Genomic DNA, 22,334 nt, shown 5'->3' on the forward strand with positions numbered 1-22,334 from the left:
AGGATTAGCGGAAGCACTCCAAAAATGCTTCTAAATACAGAGTGTATGAAGACTGTCTGAAAGGTACTTAACAGTCCGGAACCAATGGTCTTAAATAATTGTACTATATCCTTCGTATCAGACAGGTCAAAGATACGCTGTACCATTTCTCCGAAATGGAAAGGGCAGTTAGTCCTGTATCTCAGCAGAGGACCTTGCAACCTGGAGATCAAAAGTCTCTCTGGCTGAGGTTAAGGGCAGATCTTTCTGTAAAAGCATTGCTTTCATTCGGCTCAGAGTATCAAAGTGTATAAAGGAAACATTTAATGAAGGCCATAACGGCGCCTCCCTGACTGTGTTAGTCGGTGGAAACAATACTTGCATACAACAAGCCGGGGACCCTTTCAAATGACAGGACAAGTTTGCAATAGAATCATTACAGGCCCATGATGCATAATATCCTGGCAAATGACAGATCCACTCAAAGAATTCTGGCAGTCTGTACCACTGAAAAACACTTCAGTGTCCCCATTCCTGCATCTAATTCTATACGGTAATTCCCAAGATTCAGGGATGAATTCCCGAACAATTGCTTCATATCTGCCTACCTGGTGGTGTTCTAGGCAATATTGAAACTGTAAAGTTGTTATTGGTAACGTTATATGGCCATGAATTAACTATCTTGTGAACGGTAACTCTGCCACGGTGAAAGGTAATTGGTCTAATTTTTCAATGCGCAGCATTGTATATTTCGCATCCCTTTGTGCCATCATTGTCTGCTTTTCTGTCAAAATATATGCAGTGAACAGAGACATACTGTTGATATATTGCCAGGGCACATAACCAGAGCGCAACGATTGTAGCGTCCAGCTTAACATAATAGAACGTAACTGTGATTGTCCGTGTTGGAAAATGGACAGATCCTGTTCCATTATATCTATAGCAGAAGATACAATGTTGCACAGTAAATACATTCTGGATGTTAGTGTGGTCATGCCATTGTCAACCACAGCCAAAGCCTTTTCTAAGTTAATTCTGTCAATTTCACGCAATCTCTCTGCAGCTGCCTTTTGAGAGATTTTCCAAATTTTGTTGCAAGTAGCATATAAGAAGAGTTTTTGATGCGGCTTTCAGGGACCTAGTAAAAAAATCCTGAGATCTATGTCATCTGATAGTAGGGACAAGTGTCGTTTCACCTGGGACAGTGTCGAAGTTCTTAGCTAATCTAGGCATAACTTCTCAATACTGTATGATGTCACCACCCCCGGATGTTCTCATTGTACATAGCGTAAGTCAGGCCTATGGATACTAAACCCTTCGGCGGTACCCTTGAATCTTGACTGACACCTATTTGTGTCGATAGGCCAAACTAACCATCCCTTTTAATTGGGGTCTATTGAATTGTATGAAATGCCCTGCATAATGTCATCTACTGTATCCTCAACATTTTCTGTATAATTGTGCCAATCATCGAAGTGTGAATGCGAGGAGTGTTCAAGTCTTTGATCTTGGCTAACCCAAGACAAAGTCTGTGGCACAGTGTTCAGGAAAATCATTTGTTGTGGTATGAAGCATGCTCTAAATAGTGCCTCAGTTCCCTGAACCTGCCATTCTTTAGCCCCCCCAGACCGATTTAATGTCTATAGTGTCTTTCCATAAGCCGAAACCATGTTCATACAGTTGAGCAATAAAGGATGCGGAGTATAACTTCTTTGTGCTAGTGAGCATACTTTTCTTTGCAGATGAAGGTGCAAGCATATAATAATATGAATGTGGATCAGATGTATTGAATCCAGAAAAATATGCAAACTTATGTGCAAATGTTTGTGAACTACCTTTCCGTGGTGTTGGGCAATGTTCCCATTAGTGATATGTGAAAACATTACGTGGTGCACTAGTTGTATGCAAAAAGTGATGACTATAATGTTGATAACAGTACATTTCGTTAAAATCAGAAGTCATCAGACATGTCATTTGTTGAAAATGCTGCAGACAGTTCTAAATCAAACATATTATTAACAGTGTCAAATCCCAGTGTCAGAATATGTACTTGAGGTGATGACCTCATTTAAAGAAATTTTGAACACATGTGGTATTTTTAAAAGTTCAGTGAGACAAAATACATCATATGAAACCGTATCTCAAACTAATCCATCAGGAACTGGAACTGCTGTAATGTTCACATAGGATAGGTCTCTTTGTTCGCAATGAGATGCGGTTTCAGCACCAAGATCATATTTGATACTGCAGAGCATTCTCAGAGATAGTATTCATTCATGATCAAGGAAAAGACAGTCACTAAACGTATCCAGAAGAGTATTCTAGTTTTTATCCAGAGCTGTAGCCATGGTAAGACCTTTCCAGAAAAATGTAAAAATCATGAAGTTGTTTTTTTGCAGGAAACTGGAGATGGGGCTGACTCAGGTTCTCTTGGATCCAGAGAGACTGTGTCGAAATTGATGAAGTCACCAGATACAGTTCAATCTATCTTTGGTAGCTCAGCAGGTTTTTTTGAACTGGCAGTTGTCTCCTGTAGAGGCGTTTTGATGTAGATGTCGGTGTTAGACCGAATTGATATTTGCGTTTCATTTGAAATTTGTTATTGTTCAATTTCAATAGGAACGAGTTCCATTTCATTGTTGGAAACTTCATTACTTCGAATTGTAGACTCTCCGCCCGTTATAAGTCTTTCTGTCTAAACTTCCAGTATGGGAGCAAGAGGAGAGCAGCGGTACCGCTATTTAGGATCAGCCACATACTGTGGTTCAGATCAATTGAGACAAATCTCTTCTCTTTCTTGCCGGCAAGCGGCAGAAGAAGTTCTGGTCTTGTTTCTTCGACAGCCAGGACAGTTACAGGCTTTCTGTATGATGGCCATAATTCTTTCTTGTCCACAATTCTTTCTCTGACCAGATCCCTGACTTTTGGGATTCAGGCAGATCATGCCATTACTGATTTCACATCCCCAGTTGCGGTGCATTTTACTTGCACGTTGCTTTGTAGTGCCAGGAATTCATTAAGATCCTGTAAAAGAGCCAAAAGTTTTAGCGATAACAATAGGTTTTTTATCCGCCACTGTGCTTTCATAATCAAGATCAGGTACCCACATTCTTGTTCCAAATAGGACTATGCAAGGGGTGACACCTCCTAGGGAATGTCTTGGCATATTATTTAATGCCCTCTGGACCCCGTATAGGTGATTGACCTAACTACCACCCAAACCTTATACCCTTGCTGTTAAAGATTGCTTTAAGTCCCGGTTTTTCCTCTCCATGACCGAATTTCCCTCTGGATGGTACAAAGAGGAGTACTGCAGTGCTACACCCAAACTTCCTATGGCTTCATTGTAAGCCCTAGAGCTAAACATGGGGCCACGGTCAGAATGTAATGTGCCAACTGCGTATGTCCCTATGAAGACTCGCAAATCTTGTATAGCAGTTCGAGTGTCAGCCAAGCGCTGAGGCCAAACCCACAGGAATCTAGAGCATAAATTGACTGCTACCAAGATCTACTTGTAAGCCCCATCACATTGTAGGGGGCCGCAGTGGTCCAAATAGACACAGGCGAGAAGTCTGTCTGATATCAGTAATGGTGTTCCGGACGTGCTACGGTGGAACCCTTCATCTGCGGACAGATGTCACACTTAAGTACTAACGCTTTCGTCTGTTTTGTTAAACCTAGTTACCAATAGCGTTGTTTCAGTAGAGAAACTGTCGCTGTGACCCCTGCTTGTGCAGAACCCAGATCCTCACGTGGAGCTAGGATTAAACAATCTATGATCCATGTTTGGAATTACTCTATTCCACACACATGGAATTTGAGCATGCAGTATGTTCTTCGCATCTAACTTGCAGGAGTATTTGAGTGGAAAGCCTTTCGGGAAGGTTGTGCTGTTTTTGTGTGAAGCAATAACAGCTACCATTATGTCTCTCCGTCTATTCTTGTGCTAGAACGAGTGGTTGCAGCTATGGCTGCAGTTCGTACTACCCCGTTGCGGCTTCATCAGCCAATGAATTCCCTTTAACGTGAACGCCATCATGTTGATGACTCAGCATGTGTTTCATGTGAGCTCTCGGTAAGTCTTTCTTCAACTCTGCCACTTGTTCCCAAATCTATTTGTGCTTTATTGTGCAAACTTTTGAGTCTTTAAACCCATTTTGAACCCAATAGTGAAGATATTCATTTTAAGACTGGACACAGTAAAATGAATCGCACACTAGAAGTGTGGGTAGTTTGCATTAGTGCCAATAATAGAGTTTTTAATTCCGCCAGCTGTGCCGTGCAGTCTCCTAGAGGCTGTGTGTTTGTACTGCTAGTATGGAACTTGCCGTCCTGCATATGTCCTTTTACAATCGTACAAGTTGCACTGTATTGTTGTTTACTACCTATGGCCGGCTGAGCTGAAGCGTCAGTGTAAATAATGTACTCATACTGATCTAGAGGCATTATTTAAATTGGTAGAGGATATTCTTGTTTGTATTGCAGGAATGCTTGTTTTTTTTTAAAGTAGAATCAAATTTGTAGTCTACATCAGTTGCAGTGAGAGATTTAACCCACTGTATCCATTTTAGATGTAAAGCTTTAGTATTTGGAATGCTTGCCTTTGTAACAGTCTCTAAGGCCGGTACTGGAGTTACGACAATTATTCGTTTTGCAGTCTGTACTGCTGTCGGAATGTTCTATGTTGAAGTAAAACACATTTCAGCGTTTGTATACAAGTGTGATTTGTATGCTATGGGTACTGTTTCGCCTTCATTGAGGGTTAGGCAAGTGTACCAATTGACCCGCGATTACACGGATCACCAGATTTGTGGTATTTACACGTGTGTGTAGATGTTTAGAAGATATCATGTCAGCTTGTAAGGAACAAAGTATATCTGTGTGCTCCTGTGTCCAATGTCTAACTGAAAAATCAGGTCTGATTAAATCGTAGAAAGGTTTTACTTTTTTGCGTAACCCAAAATATATGCACTGCCAAAATTTAAGAATCCTAAAATGAATTGTTAATTTTTCAGAGTTTTTGGAGGTTGGAGCAGCACGCATTTTTCTAAAAGGTTAGCTGCTAGGCTTTTCCCTTCACTTGAAAGCTCATATCTCAAAATAGGACATTGAGGTGGGCTATTTTCAATTTTTTAAAGCTGAATTTGTAGCCCTCATATGCGAACCCCAATATGATGTTGCTCACCCTGGTCAAATGATCCCTTTAAATCATCAACCGTTAGATAAATGTCATCTACATAAGACAATGCCTCCTCATCCAAATTTTAACATAACTCAGTTACCCTGAGAACAACCAGGGTCTATTCTTATACCCTTGGGGCAGTCTACAGAATTGACGCTGAGAACGGAGCGCTGAGAATGCGGTCAAATATCTGCTCTCAGGCGCTATATATTGGCAGAAAAATCAATTTGAGATATATAGATTTGTTTTGTATTTTTTCCGCACAATGTTATTCATCAATGCAGCACTGTGTCCATTCTGTACTGCTAATGTCTTTGTGCATGTGTTCAGATGTCTATAGACTAAAACTAGACAATATGAATGATCAGGTTTCATTACAGGAAACAAAGGATCATTCATTGAAGAGGTGCAAGTTTCTATTACACCTTGGTATTCAAGTTCATCTAAGATCTCCCTGACTTGTTTTTTCGCTTCTTGTTAAATAGGTTTTTGTCTCTGTGGAGTTGGAGGATTTTTTACTAGGATTACATTATATCTCACCCTACATGGTTGTGATATAATGCTGGAGCAAGTGCTACTGCCAAACCTCTGCATATGTATGTTTTAAGTATATTGGAACGAAGTCGGAAAAAGCAGGTAAATCTACAGTTTCTCCCTTTGGGCACTCCATAATCTCAGGCGGCCAATTTTTTTCAGCCAAAAGGATGTCTTGTAGCCATAAATCAGGTTCTCCCAGAAGAGACCTTTCATTTTTCTGTGCTTGACCCCTTTCATTTGGAGTGCTATCTCATGTAACTGATGTGGGACACTTACCCTTTTGTATCAGGTGTTTCCACCGTGATGTGTTCATTCAACTCCGCTGTCACCAGAAATTCTATCAGGTTCTGGCGAGCTATTGTTACTTCTGCTGAGCTGTCTAGCCTTGTCAGAGCCCATTCCCCATTCAGAAATTGAGTCCTCAGAATTCTAGGCATGTCCAACTTTAAGACCTGCTAAATTGAGTTTTTGATTTTGGTTTATCTTCTTTTTGATCTTATAGTCAGAAGTACGATGTGTCTCTCTCGACTTTGTCTGTTCTTCTTGTCTGTGTTCTGACCGTCCTTCCCTCTCAGAGTTTTTTTGATGAACCCGAAAGGAACGAGAGGTTTCCTAATGTTATCACGATTCCTAAGGTTGTACCTCCTTTCGGAAGCCATTGGTGAGGAGACCCACTCCTTGATGGTGATCTATTCTTTTGTTTTTCATTATCCCATTTCTTCTTGGAAGAATCAGGTGCTTGCTTGGTGTTATCCTTTTCAGGTCTACCCATGAGTTGAGGTTTTGTTGCCCTAGCTCCCAAACTATCTTTACCCAATTCGGCACAGGTATCTTCGATAAGTTTAGGTAATTCACGCTCCTGTTGTATAGGAGTGAAATCCCTCAGGCATTAGCGTATTGCCACTGCTGCTGCCTCCCCTTTTATGTTTGCTAATATAATAGTGGATACCTGGGAAAACTGTCCTAACAATTTCATCCCTAAGTTCAGAGCAGATTCTGCTCCATACTCATTCTGTATTTGTCTAAATACATCTGGTATTACTGCCATTGAAGGGATACCATGATTTCTGGTATATATGGCAGCGAAAACTGTACCCCAAGAGGAACAACCCTCTATCCGGAGAGCTATCCCCATTGTCAAGCAGATTGTTAGCATTCTGTGATTTTCTTGAGGGCTTGTGTGTGGAAACACTGCCTCTGTGTGATTTTCTGATCTATCCAGAATGCCATTTGCTCACGTCTAGTAGGCATTTTACCCATAACTGTGTGTAGCGTTTGTGGATTTATTTTATTTGTGTACCCCTGAATTTGTCCTGCTAGTGTAGCCCTTGTTGGCTGAAGTGTGAGTGTTCTCATAACGAACTGTGTCAGATTTCTGTAAAGTTTTATTATTTCTTTGTGTAGCGGACATAAGTCTGCTACCGGCAGTGTGTCAATGTCTGGATGCAGTGTGTAAGCCACTAGGACCGGCCAAGTTGCTCCGTCTCTGCGAGCGGACCGAGTCTTACTTTATCTTTTGTGTGTGGGAGTGCGCCTTTAAACCAGTTTATGTGCTCCTGGTAGGTGACCAGAACTTCAAGGTCCTCATATGGACAGTATTCCACTGGTGTTTCATCTTCAGTGTAAGAATGAAATGTATTTGTGCGTGCATCTACTTGTGGGAATTGAACCCCTGAATAGAATACCTCAGTTCTGTATGATTTGTGTGCCTCAATTACAAATGTTACTGTCCCACCCCTAGCGGTGACTCCATAGTCAGCTAGTTTTAAAGTAAGGGCAGTTCTGATATTTTTTTAAATGTTTATTTTGGCTTCTTGTTCTCCTTCCTCCACTGCATTCGCACGTTGTGCTGTCGCAGCGAGGTCTTTGTCAGCAATTGTTGAAAAAGTTTCAAGGAAACTGAGATAAGGTTTTATGAACAATAGGAACTATTTGTCCTTCAAGCTTGAATAAACCTACATCAAATACATAGGATATGCCTACTCAACTGTGGCGGATTTTCCCTTCCCATTCCAGAATTCTCTGGGTATATGTGAGTCGGGGTTTCTGAGAAAGCACGACTAAACTACTCAGATTTGACCGTTAAATAAGAACCAAACTAACGTTGGGCCCCATGTTGTGTAGTTCCTATAAACCTATATAGGATTTGCGTCTTTATACAACAAACTGTGGGATTGGTGTCCAGAATGATTCCAGACACCCCCACCGGGTATGTTCGCCGGTATATCAGCTAGCTTACAGTGCCAATGCAAATTCCTCTTGCCAAGGAGAGAATAGTTCTTGGCAACTATCGAACATGACAACTCTGTCCCATCAGGGATCGTGGAAACAGTACATTACTTTTCCCTCAGTCACTCGTGCTCACTTTTTCTCAGAGAGATACACAGAATAAACAGTAGGGACGTTTTCAATAAGCATTTATTGTACCAGCGTCACCCTAGTGTAAAATACCTGTGCGGAACAACCATAAGACAAAAGCAGATATAAATGATTATAAGCACCAATAGAGTAAATGGATGGTAGATTCAAACCATAGTGCTAAAACAATGACTACAGGCAGGTATAAAAATAGAGGACAGTAACAATGCGTACTCCTACAATGCAACCCTAAAGAGATGTACCTAAGTGTACCTAGCATGTAGGTAGGTGTAGAGCCAAGAATCCCCCTAGGCTGAAGCCAACCCCATTACCTGGAGTGAGAGACTGTGGGACCCCGTCTTGGTCTCGTGATGGACACACCACAAGGGATGTCAGACTACTGCGAGCTCAAGTGTCTGCGTGCAGGAACCTCAGCGTCTCGCGTCAGTGTGTCAGCATGGAAATCTTTCTCCTCTACTTGCCTTGTCTAAGATGTGGTGTATATATACCCAAAAGGTACCCTCAGGGGATTCTACCTTGCTGTGTCATGTCGGCCGCGGATGACGGAAGGGACGACCCTTATACAGTTTTTATGCAGAAGATGGTAATCCTGCTGTAATTCTGAGAATCTTCATCCATAATTAATGAGACTAGTTTCGGGGAAAACCACACAAAATTGTATGCAGCGCTTAACTAGGCAAAAGGTCAATACCAAAAACCTGTTGTGTAGTGTAATGGTACGGTAAATGTAGGTGAAAGGGTACCCTATGAAACAAAACACAAAGACTGTGAGGCCAAATTAAGATCCCACTGTGATATCACAAACGGTCTGAGAAGCAACATGCACCTAAAACAATTAATGAACTGCATCTGAACAGGCGACTTAAACAAGGACGGTTTCACTGGCAAATGTAAAAATGCCAAAGGGGCAACAACTAACCCTCAATAGTGCCCACTGCAAGTCCTTGCTGGATCAAAGATAAAACAAACACTAAAATGCCAGACGGTTTTGCTTTTAGGGGATCTGCACTGCAGACGCCACACAAGGCCATAGATTTGTTCTAGGGTCATGCGTACATTTTGTAGCGGGACGTCAGGCTGAAAGGATGAAATCCACAACCTCCAGTGGTAGATCAAATGCTAGCAACTGCCGCGATCAACCTTCCCGCATGGAGCTTTAGTTTGCACGGGTAAGCGTATACCACACCTTACTGATTTGTTGGCACGAGGATGAATTGGGACTAGTTATTCCTAGCCTTGTTCAAAACTCTGGACAGGAGAGGCAGTGGCAGAAAGGGGTACAGGAGCCCTGTGCTCCACACTAGCTGGAAAGAATCTCCTAGAAAAAGCATTATTGGGAATTCCATTGCACCGACATTTGACACTTCACTTTCTAAACCGTGTCAAAAAGGTCTAGCCAGGGATCTCTGCAATTTCGGAAGACATCTTGCGTTACTTTGGGATGTAACTGCCACTCATGACTTGCCAGGCATCGCTGGCTCAGCTCATCCACCCTGGCGTTTGAAAATCCTTCCAAGTGTGCATGATCAAGGAGACACCCTCGCGCCCAAGCCAACTCTAGAGGCAAAGTGCCTCTTGGCACAGCACCCAGGACCCAATTCTGCCCTGCTGGTTGCAGTACCACATGGTGGTATTGTGCTGTCTGCTCCAAAACTTTGATGATATCAAGCACGTTTCTTTGGTGCTGGGCCCACTGAGACTTGAGATCCCACTGCAGATCCCAAATAGGACACCTGATGAGGTGAACACGCAAGATGCATGAGGACAACAGGTCAAGAAACCTTAGAGTTGCTCTCACTGAGATACAGAACAGAGGATGAAACATTGGGCTCATATTCTGAATGTCCTGGGCATGTTGTAACAGAGAGTAGGCCTGGAACTGTGCAGTGTCCAGAATGTCCCCAATTAAAGGAAGCCTCTGCAAATGAGTGCAGCGTGACTTCCACTCATTGAACCAGAACTCCAACGATATCATGAAGTTCACGGTTACAGAAGGTAGTTTACGAGCTGCCTCTAACAGCAAGTCATCAAGGTAGTGGAAAATTGGCATCCCAAACCTTCCAAAATGGCCAGCGACCACTACCATCACTTTCATGAACACCAGAGGGCCTAAGGGGTGTAAGTCGGAAATACTGAAGCCACAATATTGATGGGCTACAGTACCATTTTAGTATTAGAACAGTGGTACTTAAATGCAACAGTTGAGTAAATAGGATAATTATAGACTTGAATCAGTACTATAATGCAAGTGTCCAGCCGGACAATCAATTTAACCCCTTCAGTGCCCGCCCCTTTCCCCGCCCAGTGCCGGCCGTTGCATTAGCGGGCGGGGTCTATGACGAGCTGGACTCGTCATGGGCACAGCGCCACCGCGGCCCATGACGAGTCCAGCTCGTCATGGGCACTGAAGGGGTTAATAAATCAAAAATGTCAAAGAACAAAAATACAAACGTAGCAATCAAGTGGGACACAATCCTGCATGCTACATGAACACATGACAAATACATTAAGAACAAAAACATATCAAGCAAGACGGGGTAGCTTGTGGAATATTGAGCACAATTTCTAACAAGCTTAGAGAAACAGTAACTGCACTTTTTTTTTATCTTGTGCGATTAACGTGCAAACTGTTAACATTAGTCGATGACGTTTCGATCCTTTAAAAACAATAACAGGATCATCATCAGGACAGTTAAGGTGCAAGCCTGAATCAATGAAAATAGCCTGTGGAAAATGAGGAAAAGGGAAGGAGATTAGGGAACCGCTAATACAGAGCCGTAAAACATTGTGCCAGCAGTGGGGCAGTCAAGGTGTGAAGCAGACGCAACCTGCACGTGGTTGAGTTCACTCCGACCATGAAATGGCAAAAGGTTAGACTTAGGAAGGTGATGCACGGTGACAATTAATGAAGTGCCTATATAAAGGATAAAATCACCAGAATGCTTGAAACAAAGGATATACAACAAGCACGTTGGCTTGGTTGTGAGCGTGAGAGTTGCGCCAAGCGGGGCAAGGAGAACTTCAGGCAGTGTCGGAAGCGCTAGGTTACAAGAGAGCGATTAATGGTGTGAAGGCTGCGCAAATACGGGTATGCCGGGTGGGCTGAAGATAAGCCCAAGGCAGAAGGCATAGAACGTGGCGCACTAGTGATAGGGGTGAACAATAGTGGATTAAGGGTAAGGTTCACCTGGATAGTGCTTGCGGGAAACGGATAGCCGTACGCGGACTCAGGAGGAGCCGGAGCCGCAGTAATGATGGTTCGAAGGGAAGAGAGAACCATGCGTTAGGTGCCGTGATGGCTGGTCCAATATTGTGTTAAAAGGTGATTAGCTATGCGAAAGTCCTCACCTGTGGATAAGGTGGTGAAGATATTCGGGCGTTTTTCAGCAATACGTGATAGTATATTCAATAAATTTGCTTGTGGCGATGCACTCTTTGCTTCCCGCAAAAGCCGCAATGTTAAAGACCATCTTGTACGGGCATCTCTACCTAACCCCCAGGCAGCCACCACCCTTGATGCACACTGGGGTCTTGAACCAATAATTGGACACACTAAATGTGGTAATTGTAATGTCTGTGATTTTACCATGGAAGGCAAAGAATACACCTTCAATAATGTGATAATCAAATCAAGATCATTCTCAAACTGTAATACTTGCAATGTTATTTATTTGATTCAATATCCCTGCCTGCTTATTTACATTGGCCAAACAACACAAAAAGTGAAGACCCGAATTGGACAACACCGGAGTAGAGTGCACTGCAACACTGCCAACGCGCCTTTAGTGGATCACTTCACTGAGGCCGGCCATAATGAGGATGACATCAAATGGACAGTCATTAGCGTTGTGAAACAACCTCCAAGAGGTGGAGACATTGAGCAAATCCTGAATAAAGAGGAGCTTAGGCTGATCATCCGCATGAACAGCATTAGGAATGGACTGAACCGGAATGAGAATTGGACCACCCTGCTCTAGACCTCTCCTTGGACCCGTAGCATGGTTCTAACTCTGAATATGGTTTGCTGCCAACGTGCCACGTTAATATAATCTCATTAACATGTTTATGATTTTAATTGTTCACTCACTATGTCACTTATATGCCATTACAGCAAATTCACTTGTCACTTACGGTTTTTATAGTGGCATAAATTGTTTTAAACACTTTAAATCTATGGCTTTCCATGTTCTCTGCTCAATAATTCGTATTTCCAATTGAATCGTCCCTGAGACACTTCCAACTAACACCCCACGCTTCATTATGGCTCAACCCTGAACGTCTCAAATGCAGCAAGGGCTTGATTCACTCCACGCGGATTCTGCTCCCTTTATTATGATTATCAGTAGTATTTTATTAGTACCATTGAGTTGGGTTAACTAACCCTCTATCAAACCATGCAACCGATCAGCTCTCTAGTCTTATCTCTGCCGTGGATAGTCTGTCCTCTATTTTCTGCATAAACCCTCACCCAACATGGCCGCCAATACGCTGAGTCACTGTTCACTATAAATACATGCAACCTTATTGGTCGGCTGGTTCCCAGCTATTGAGCATCGGATCTCACATCATTCTGGTCAGCTAGCTGTCCCGTTCAGTCACCCGACCCCCTGCTACTACTAATGATATGGGTCCTAAACCTTTTTTTCCTTCCATATCTTGCAGTGCATCGCCACATGCTAATTTTTTTAATATACTATCACGTATTGCTGAAAAACGCCTGAATATCTTCACTACCTTATCCACAGGTGAGGACTTTCGCATAGCTAATCACCTTATAACACAATATTGGACCAGCCAACACGGCACCCAACGCATGGTTCTCCATTCCCTTAGAACCATCATTACTGTGGCTCCGGCCCCTCCTGAGTCTGCGCACGGCTATCCTTTTCCCGCAAGCACTATTCAGGTGAACCTTACCCTTAATCCACTATTGTTCACTCCTATCACTAGCGTGTCACGTTCTACACCTTCTGCCTTGGACTTATCTTCAGCCCACCCAGCATACCCGTATTTGCACAGCCTTCACACCATTAATCGCTCTCTTGTACCCTAGCGCTTCTGACACTGCATGAAGTTCTCCTTGCCCCACTTGGCGCAACTCTCACGCTCACAACCAAGCCCTCAGGCCATCAGCCACTCATACCTTCTGGGCAAAAGTACCACGCACACAATATCACCCGTCGTACCCTTGCGCAGCCCACACTGCCTGTAGTTCACCGTTTCCCGCTTGGCGGTGTTCACTCGCTCACAACCAAGCCCTCTATCCATCAGCACCTTCTTGGCAGACGTACCACATGCTTGTTGTATATCCTTTGCTGCAAGCATTCCGGTGATTTTAATCCTTTATATAGGCACTTCATTAATTGTCACCGTGCATCACCTTCCTAAGTCTAACCTTTTGTCATTTCATGGTCGGAGTGCACAACCACGTGCATGTTGCGTCTGCTTCACACCTTGACTGCCCCACGGCTGGCACAATTTTTTACGGCTCTGTATTAGCCGTTCCCTAATCTCCTTCCCTTTTCCTCAGGCTATTTTCATTGATTCAGGCTTGCACCTTAACTGTCCTGATGATGATCCTATTATTGTTTTTAAACTATCAAAACGTCATCGACTAATGTAAACAGTTTGCACGTTAATTGCACATGATAAAAAAAGTGCAGTTACTGTTTCTCTAAGCTTGTTAGAAATTGTGCTCAATATTCCACAAGCTACCCCGTCTTGCCTGATATGTTTTTGTTCTAAATGTATTTGTCATGTGTTCATGTAGGATGCAGGATTGTGTCCCACGTAATTGCTACGTTTGTATTTTTTTGTTTTTTACATTTTTGATTTATTTAATTGATTGTCCGGCTGGACACTCGCATTATAGTACTGATTCAAGTCTATAATTATCCTATTTACTCAACTGTTGCGTTTAAGGACCACTGTTCTAATACTAAACTGTTATCCAAGGTCCATATCCACCTTCTGGGTTCCCTTGTTTTTGTAAAAATAGGGCTACAGTATCATGGCAGAATATTGACGGTCAGAATATCGAAAGGTAAGTCTGGATAAAGTGTAAGAATAGTAAATTCATACCTCCTCCCTCTGTGCACTTACCTCTTTGATATTTTGTCCCTGGACATTCTGGTCACATTATTGTGGCCTATCGATATTCTGACTTAAATATTCCCTACCATAATCGGCTGAAGTGAAGCTCAGCACACTAAATGTGCTACTGGCTTGCCTTGAACCGCAGATATTGTCTGTGGGATTGTAGGATGGGAACCTGAAAGTATACATCCTGCAGGTCCAAGACAACCATCCAGTGGACTGAATCCACTTGGGCCATTGTGAGCATTCCATGGGAAGGCATTCAAAGGGTGAAGATCCAAAATCGGATGAAGGACTCCATCTTTCTTCAGCACGAGGAAATAGCAGGAGCAACAACCTGTGCCTATTTCTAAGGTGGCACTCTCTTGATGGCCTCTTTGGCCAGTAGAGTGTGCACCTCTTGTGGCAAGATGAATCACTGCTCCTTTGAAAGCCACTCTGTGGCAGGAGGAAGCTCAGGTAGTTCAGAAAGAAATATACGGGCTAACCCTGCTAGATGATCTGGATGACCCATCAGTCAGATGTTATGGCATGCCATCTTGTAACAAAATGTCTCCTCCTGCCTCCCACAGGGTGGCTGTGCACTATTAAAGGGCAAACTAAAGTGGTTTGGAGGCTGATGCCACAGGGGCAGAAGGCTAGGCAGAACGGTGTCCTGGTGGCATGCACAATGTCTGCTTGATCCCCATCCTCTGCCACATATGGACTGGAGTGACTGCTGTGATGGTGGCAGAGCATGGCAGTGTCTATATGCCAGCCCTCTGGAGTTAACTTGGAAGGATCAGGCTGCTTAGGAAAATGTTGAGCACCAGTTGAAAGGCACAAATAATGTGTTGTGGCTCTGCTCTCTTAAGCATTATAGGACAGAATCAGCATTTTTGCCAAAGTGGTGGGACCCATCATAGGGCACAATCATATCAGAAGTCTGCACGTTCCCAGAAAAACCAGTGGATTGCTTCCACGTGTGGAGCGGAGCACCATATTAATGCCCATGACACATCCCAAGCAGACAGTAGTATCCAGGCCAGCACTAACAACATATGTAGCCACATCCTGACCTTCAATGATTTCAACAAACATGCCTGCAACTCTTCCAGGACCGCTGGCAACATCTCTTTGGCCATGTCCCAGAGCAAGGCATCATTTATTATGTTATATTAATTAGCTTGTAAAGTGCAAGTACACCAACGGTTTCATGGCGCTAGAGTCCAGGGAATGCTGCAGCCATGAGGGGTTTAGTCATATGCCTGGCGGAACAGCCAGGTCTTTAACTGTTTTCTAAACTGCGCGTAAGAGGTCAGTGATCTAATCTCCAAATGGAGAGAATTCCAGGATTGAGGGGCCAGGACCGCAAACCTTAGTACTAAGTGTTTCTTACGTTTAAAGGACGGAATGACCAAAACATTCAGATGAGAAGACCTGAGGACCCGAGAGGGAACATATCGCTGAATCCGAGAGGATACAAATGCTGGGCTGTTACCGTATAGAGCTTTAAAGGTGATACACCCCAGCTTAAATGCGCAGCATTTGGCAACTGGGAGCCAGTGTAGACTTTCCATTAATGGTTTAACATGGTGCCATTTGGGCTGGTGGTGGATTCATCTGGCCACTTGGTTTTGCATCAACTGCAGGCGTTTTAGTTGATATGTTGGGATACTTGGATAGAGTGAGTTGGAATAATCAATGCAGGAGATTTCCAGCACCAGGATGACTTGGGTTAGGGTTCTGTAGTCAGAAATCTACTTATCTTCCTGATCCTTCGCAACTGGAAGAAACAGAAGGAGACCACTGTCCCAATCTGGGCTTTCACAGCCAGGTCACTGCTGATAATAATACCCAGACTTTTGATATAGCATGCAGGGAGTGGGGGGTTTCCTAATTGGGGTGGCCATAAGTTGGAGTTCCAAGGGTTGGCAGACCCACCCGTTAGGATCCGCTCCATTTTATCGGGTTTTAATTTTACATGATTACTATTCATCCATTCACTGATAAATCGCATGGTAGATTGAAAGTTGAGGACAGAAGATGCCGATTGATCGATATCAAATATCAATTGAAGGTCACCGGCGTAGTTGAAGGTGACAACCTTCCTTTCTCCAAGAGAGCAGATTAGGGGCAATAGGTAAAAATTAAAAAGAAGCGGTGACAGAGAAGAGCCCTGGGGTACTCCGCAGGTCAGTTTCATTTTGGCGGAAGAGATATTAGCAAGGCGAACCGCTTGAGAGCAGTTACTAAGAAAGGTTGAGAGCCACTTAAAAGTCAAGCCCTATATCCTGGCGTTACCAACACGGTCGATCAAAAGGTCATGGTCAACCGTGTCAAAAGCCACCGAGAGATCAAGAAGTACCAGGGCCTGGGTGAGGCCCTTATCAGCCTCCCTTCTAAGTTCATCCATGACCGTGAGGATGACTGTCCCTGTTGAATGAGCCGGTCGGAAGCCTGCCTGGTGAGGGTCAAGACAGTGGGAATGTGCAATAAAGGAGCTGAAGCAACTAGCCACGTGAGCTTCCAGAACTTTAGCTAAATATAGGAGCAGGGAGATAGGGCGATAGTTAGTTAGGGCTAAGGGATCTGACCCTGGTTTCTTTAGGATTGGAACAATTTACGCATCTTTAAATACATTTGGAACAATGCCCTGCTTAAGGGAGTTATTCAGGAGAAAGGAGGATCCGGGCAGGTGAGAAAAGCTTCCCGTAATATGTTTAGGGGACAGCAATCAGTGGGGGAGCTGGATCCAACCTTCCTTAGAAGGCTAAAAAATACTTCCCTAGAAATAAAAGAGACCTGATCAAACAGAAGAGGGTTTCTACATATGAGCGGCGGGGTTGTAGGAAAAGCGTTGGTAGGAATGCTAGACTTGATGGTGGAAATCTTTTCAATAAAATAGGTGTTAAGAGAGTCACATAGGGTTTGAGATGGGGAAGGTTTTGCTGTGACCCTATCTGGCTTAGATAGTTCATCCTCAATTGCAAAGATTTCGTTGGACCTGTTAGCAGAGCTTAAGATCTTGTTTGAGAAATATTCAGCCTTGGTTTGTAAAATGGCATTTTTATATTCCTTAAACTGAATTGGGAATATATGTTTTAGTCCGAGGAGTAATTTCATCTCCAATTGCATTCTGCTTGACACAGGGCAAGTTTCTTTTGTTTTAAATCATTAGAGAACCAGCGTTGAGCATCATGAGGTCTCATAATCTTGGTTTTCTTAATGGGGCGAAGCTGTTTCTGGCAAATTCAAGCCAGGATTTAATACTTTCTGCTTGGTTGTTAAGTGGCTGTTGCTCTGTAGGGGCTGTAGTAGCCAGCAGCGTGCAGAAATCGCCTATGTTAGCGCGTCTCCAGTTTCTTGCCATGCGGCTCCCCTTCAAATGGGGCACGGTAAAGTGAACATTGGCGAGGGTGAATGTTATAAAATAGTGATCTGAACAAGTGCACGGAGAGATCAGTAAATTAGAGATCGATAGATTAGATGGCCAAACTTGGTCAATTGAAGTACGTTTAAGGATGTTAGTCAGGGCTTTGTTAAAAGAGAAGCAAAGGCACTGATAAAGCTGGCCCAGGGTGTAAGACCTAAGTGAGGACATTTGTCTTGACTTCATCTGAAGGCAGCTGTAGGTCTGGGACCTCAATTGCATGTCTAATCACTAAAGCAAATGATTCACTCTTCTCTATTGGGATCCAACAGGCAAAATCAACTCTGTGTCAGGTTAAGTATCTAGCCTACTATGCTCTTGCATGTTCATATACATATCATCATAGTCTGGGGGTAAACCATACCCATTAACACCTTTGTCATGCCTTCAGGTTAATCAAAGTCTGAGCCAAAATCAGTGGTGCTGAACACTCTGAGGAAGACATCACCAAAGAAAAACAGTTTTGTTAAAATCAGAGACTACGGGAACCAGGTGCGCTGAAATGGAGTCAAGGTGCGACCTCAGTTGGGGTTGTACCAGATTTGGCTCAAGGTCAGACATCGGAGTTAGGAAAGGCTCGATCCCTAGAGATGGAGGGCCGGCATTGGTGGAGAAGGAACAGATGCAGATATTGGAGCCAGAACAGAAGTCAGTGTGAAACTCAAGGTTGTCTTAGGGGAACAGACTGTGCGAGGATAGATTCACTGGCATTAACCTATCTGGGATCCTTGCAGACCCCTGGGGCTCAAGATTCATCAGAGAAAGCCGAAAGAGAGCCAAAAATCAGCAACATGGCCTCTCGAAGGCCTCGACCTGCTTCAGCGTTACTGATGGCCTGGGAAATTCGGTCGCAAGGGGACCAGTTGAGGGATTGGCTCTGCAGTCGGGATCGGGAGGGAGACTGTTGTAAAGGAAGATACAGAGTCCATATGTACATGTAGGATACTTCTTTATTAGTAGCTTGGTTCCAGCATAGGTGGTCAGGATAACAGGAGTAGAAAGATGATACAAAGATAGCCCCACCAGGAGCAAGCTTTCAACAGCTCAGCCTGAGTTGACCAACTGACAATCTCACCCAGAGAGGCACTCAGGCATTCTATGATGTCATGCAACATTCTAACAGAGCAGTACAGTGGAGAATAGCTAACAAGTAATTTACTACACATCCTCTTTCCTTAGGGAACAACAGAAGTAAAAGTAAAGACAAATAAGATACCTCAATAAATCTTTAGCAAGAAGGTGCAACAATGAGGTGCACATATCCACAGGTGTATTGCATGAGGTATCATGAATTTCACTGGCATGAACAGAAATATGTTAAGATGCATAAATAAGCTAAACACTAAAAATTGCAAACAACATTACCACACACCCCATCCCCCTCCCTCAGGGAAAAACAAAACATGGTTTAGATGAGAAACCAATGCAACCAAGAAGGGCGGTCACCCACACAACCTCCCCAAAAGCGGGAACACCACAGGGTAGACACCCTGTTAACCAAAGGTGGGTGTAAACCAGGCCCTAGGGAGAAAACAACATCCTCAATAAAAGGTACAACGAGGATTCACTCTAGATAGCCAGAAGAGTGCAACCTCAACCAGAAAGACACTAGAGAGAAAACACAGTGGAAAGAAACAAAGATTCCCATGGTTAGGCTAGAAGGCATGCTGACACTTAAAATCCACTAGGAGTAACGAAAGAGATCTAAACACAAAAGAACGTCACACTCAAAGTCCTTCAAACATGAAACCCTTGGCCACGAGTTCCATGGAGGCGGACTTCGACCGGAGCACAGTGTCAACATGAAAAGAAGACCCATTGATAACGCTGGGAAATAACCAAACAACCTTCGCCAAAAACACAGGGTACTAACCCTTGAAAATAAGAAAACCTCCCCTAAACAGGGTACACGACAGGGTAGATATATTGAAAAACAACATCACCTCCCCTAAATTGGGTACACCACAGAGTACTAACCCTGGAAAACTAAAAACTAGATTAGAGGCAATGATTACCCCCACAACCTCCCCATAGGGACAGGTACACTACAAATTAAACACTTCAGAACACACAACATCCCCTAGGTAGGGTACGCCACAGGGCAATAACCCTGGGAACTGACATGAGGCATTGACTACCTACAAACGCAACCTCAACCACTTCCCCTAACTAGTTTACACCTAGAAGGGTACACCACAGGGTACTAACCCTGGAAAACTGAAAAGTAGATTAGAGGCATTGATCACCCCCACAACCTCCCCAAAGAAATGGGTACACTCTATGTATGAAGACTGAGAAATTACAGACATCGACTACCTCCACAACCTCCCCAAAGAGATGGGTACACCATAAGTTACATAGAATAAGGGGAAAACGCCAAGGGAACAACAGACCTCCCCATGGCAGGGTACACCCTAAGGTACTCACCTTGCGAACTGAAACAGGGCAATGACTACCCACGAATGACAGAACCTCCCCTAACAAGGGTACACCCCAGTACAACTAAAAGAAACTAGAGTTGAGGCAGAGACCGCCTAGAAACATCTAAACATAAACTGCCCACCGAAGAGACTATAATATAAACTGAGTGCGCACCCAAACGAAAGTTACAGACCGATAGATAAATTAACAATATAGGCAATTAAAAAGAAGGAGCTCCAGTGAGCGATATCTCACCCGAGATTTCGACAGACAAATCCATACAGTAGCCAGAGACCAAAACGGAACCAGGAGTTCTATATCCTGTTGAACCGATGTATTGCGTCCTTCACTTGCTGCACTGGCATCAAGAACAGTACACAACCGTAATACACAGACCAATGTCCTCAATGTGGTAAAAGGCTTGGTCCCGCATGCCAAGTGTCAGAAACTCGACGGAGAACAGAAATCAACTGTAGGAAACGAAAACATATCTGTGTCCGTTGTCAGGATGCCGCAGTCTATGGCGATTCTGATTAAAGTAGTTTCAACCGCTCGAGCAACATAAACGTGGTTGGCAATGAAAACTTCACCATAGAATACCAAAAGACTCTGTATGTGCTGTTACCAAGCACAAGATGGTGGCACGTTTGTGACGCCGCGCCGGGTGGCTCACGGCGCGCTGTTGCAGTCATGCGTCACGAAGTAGTTTAGAGGCAAGAAGGGAGAAGGACGTCACCATGCCCGAGGATCCGTGTGACACTGGAAAGACGGTGAGAAGCGCGAGCACAGACCAGAATTCAAACGATGCGCTGCCGTGAGAGTCTACTTTTAAAAGATAGAACCTTGAAAATAAAATGTGCCATTACCTCAGAAGACGCGCGATTTCACACAAGGTGCCACCACTGGTACCGCGAGTCACTTTGCCAAATCCTCTTGTTAGGTTGGTGAAAGCCGTTTGAAGTAGTCACTGTGCCCAATAAATTACAGCTCCAAATTGCACATAACAAGAGTGCTTGTCGTTGTCGTTTAAGCCCCACACAGTTAAAAACAATCTAGCTCAAGACACTGAGATACTCTCCATGCAGCCAAGGAGGCTTGTTGCTGGGGAGATAACGGCTAGGATAGCTAACGCTCAGATTGCAGGCTACAAAGATTACAGGACACTGGTGTGGAAAGCCAGAAAACACGGCAGGCTTGTTGGCAAAAAGAATATTCACTGTTGAAGTCTTACAGGTGACAGCAGGCTCCTCAGTAATTTGAAGACAAACGCCCAGGCTGCAGGCTGTCCAGATGGTACAGGACACTGGTGGGGCTGACCAGGGCGTTACCTTTAAGTTTCAATTGACGTCTTGAAAATTATTAAAGTCTTTAGTTCCTTGTGCTTTAGTTCCTTGGTTCCTTAGTAGTCTTTACTCCTTAATTCACGCGTCAGTTCTTCAGATCGTCCCCAAAATTGTTGTAAAGGAAGATACAGAGTCCATATGTACATGTAGGATACTTCTTTATTAGTAGCTTGGTTCCAGCATAGGTGGTCAGGATAACAGGAGTAGAAAGATGATACAAAGATAGCCCCACCAGGAGCAAGCTCCCAACAGCTCAGCCTGAGTTGACCAACTGACAATCTCACCCAGAGAGGCACTCAGGCATTCTATGATGTCATGCAACATTCTAACAGAGCAGTACAGTGGAGAATAGCTAACAAGTAATTTACTACAGAGACCAATTGGCTCCTTCATGCCTTCCCAACTTCACTTTGGACAGAGAGTGGGGGGAAAGGTATTGAGTCACGCTTTGACTGCTTATGCTCCTTCTTGGATTTCGAGTTGGACTTACAGGACAACCTCAACTACGAAGATCTGTCGCTGGGGCGGCCTCCAGAGCAGGAACAAGTCCATACCATCAACTTGGAGCAGGACTGACAAGGTCCGTAACTTATTTTGATGTTTGGCAATGTACAGTTTCACTTTCCAGTCATAGATCTCGTTTGGGTGCATGAGGGCACACTTCAGTCAAGGATCAGCTTGAACATGAAGTTTTTGGTGAAGACATGGTCCCCTTGCACACTAGAAAATATTTTGGAAGACATTTCTCAACTGATTAAAAGAGATTGGGACTCCAGATTCACATTCGAGGGTGCAGAAAGAAAGGGACTGACATAAGCACAAAGGAGTGGCAAGTATTTGCAGCTCTGCTCCGTCACTTCCAAGGCCAACCTAGTCGAGGCACGTGGGAGAGCAGTGACCCTAAGCAACATGAGTAAGCATGGGGGTGTGGTTACAGGCAACGGATGAAAACTATGCACTGCTGTAAAACTATGCACTGCTGAAC

General features: G+C 43.9%; 1 protein-coding gene across 4 annotated transcripts in view; it reads right to left on the reverse strand.

Annotated features, from left to right (window-relative positions):
• Positions 1-22,334, reverse strand: part of UNC13B (unc-13 homolog B) — a 2,660,654-nt gene that overhangs the window by 2,263,952 nt on the left and 374,368 nt on the right. The gene's annotated exons all lie outside the window — the stretch shown is intronic.

Source organism: Triturus cristatus, chromosome 2_1 (genome assembly GCF_964204655.1).
Source record: "Triturus cristatus chromosome 2_1, aTriCri1.1, whole genome shotgun sequence".
Classification (NCBI taxonomy): Eukaryota; Metazoa; Chordata; class Amphibia; order Caudata; family Salamandridae; genus Triturus; species Triturus cristatus.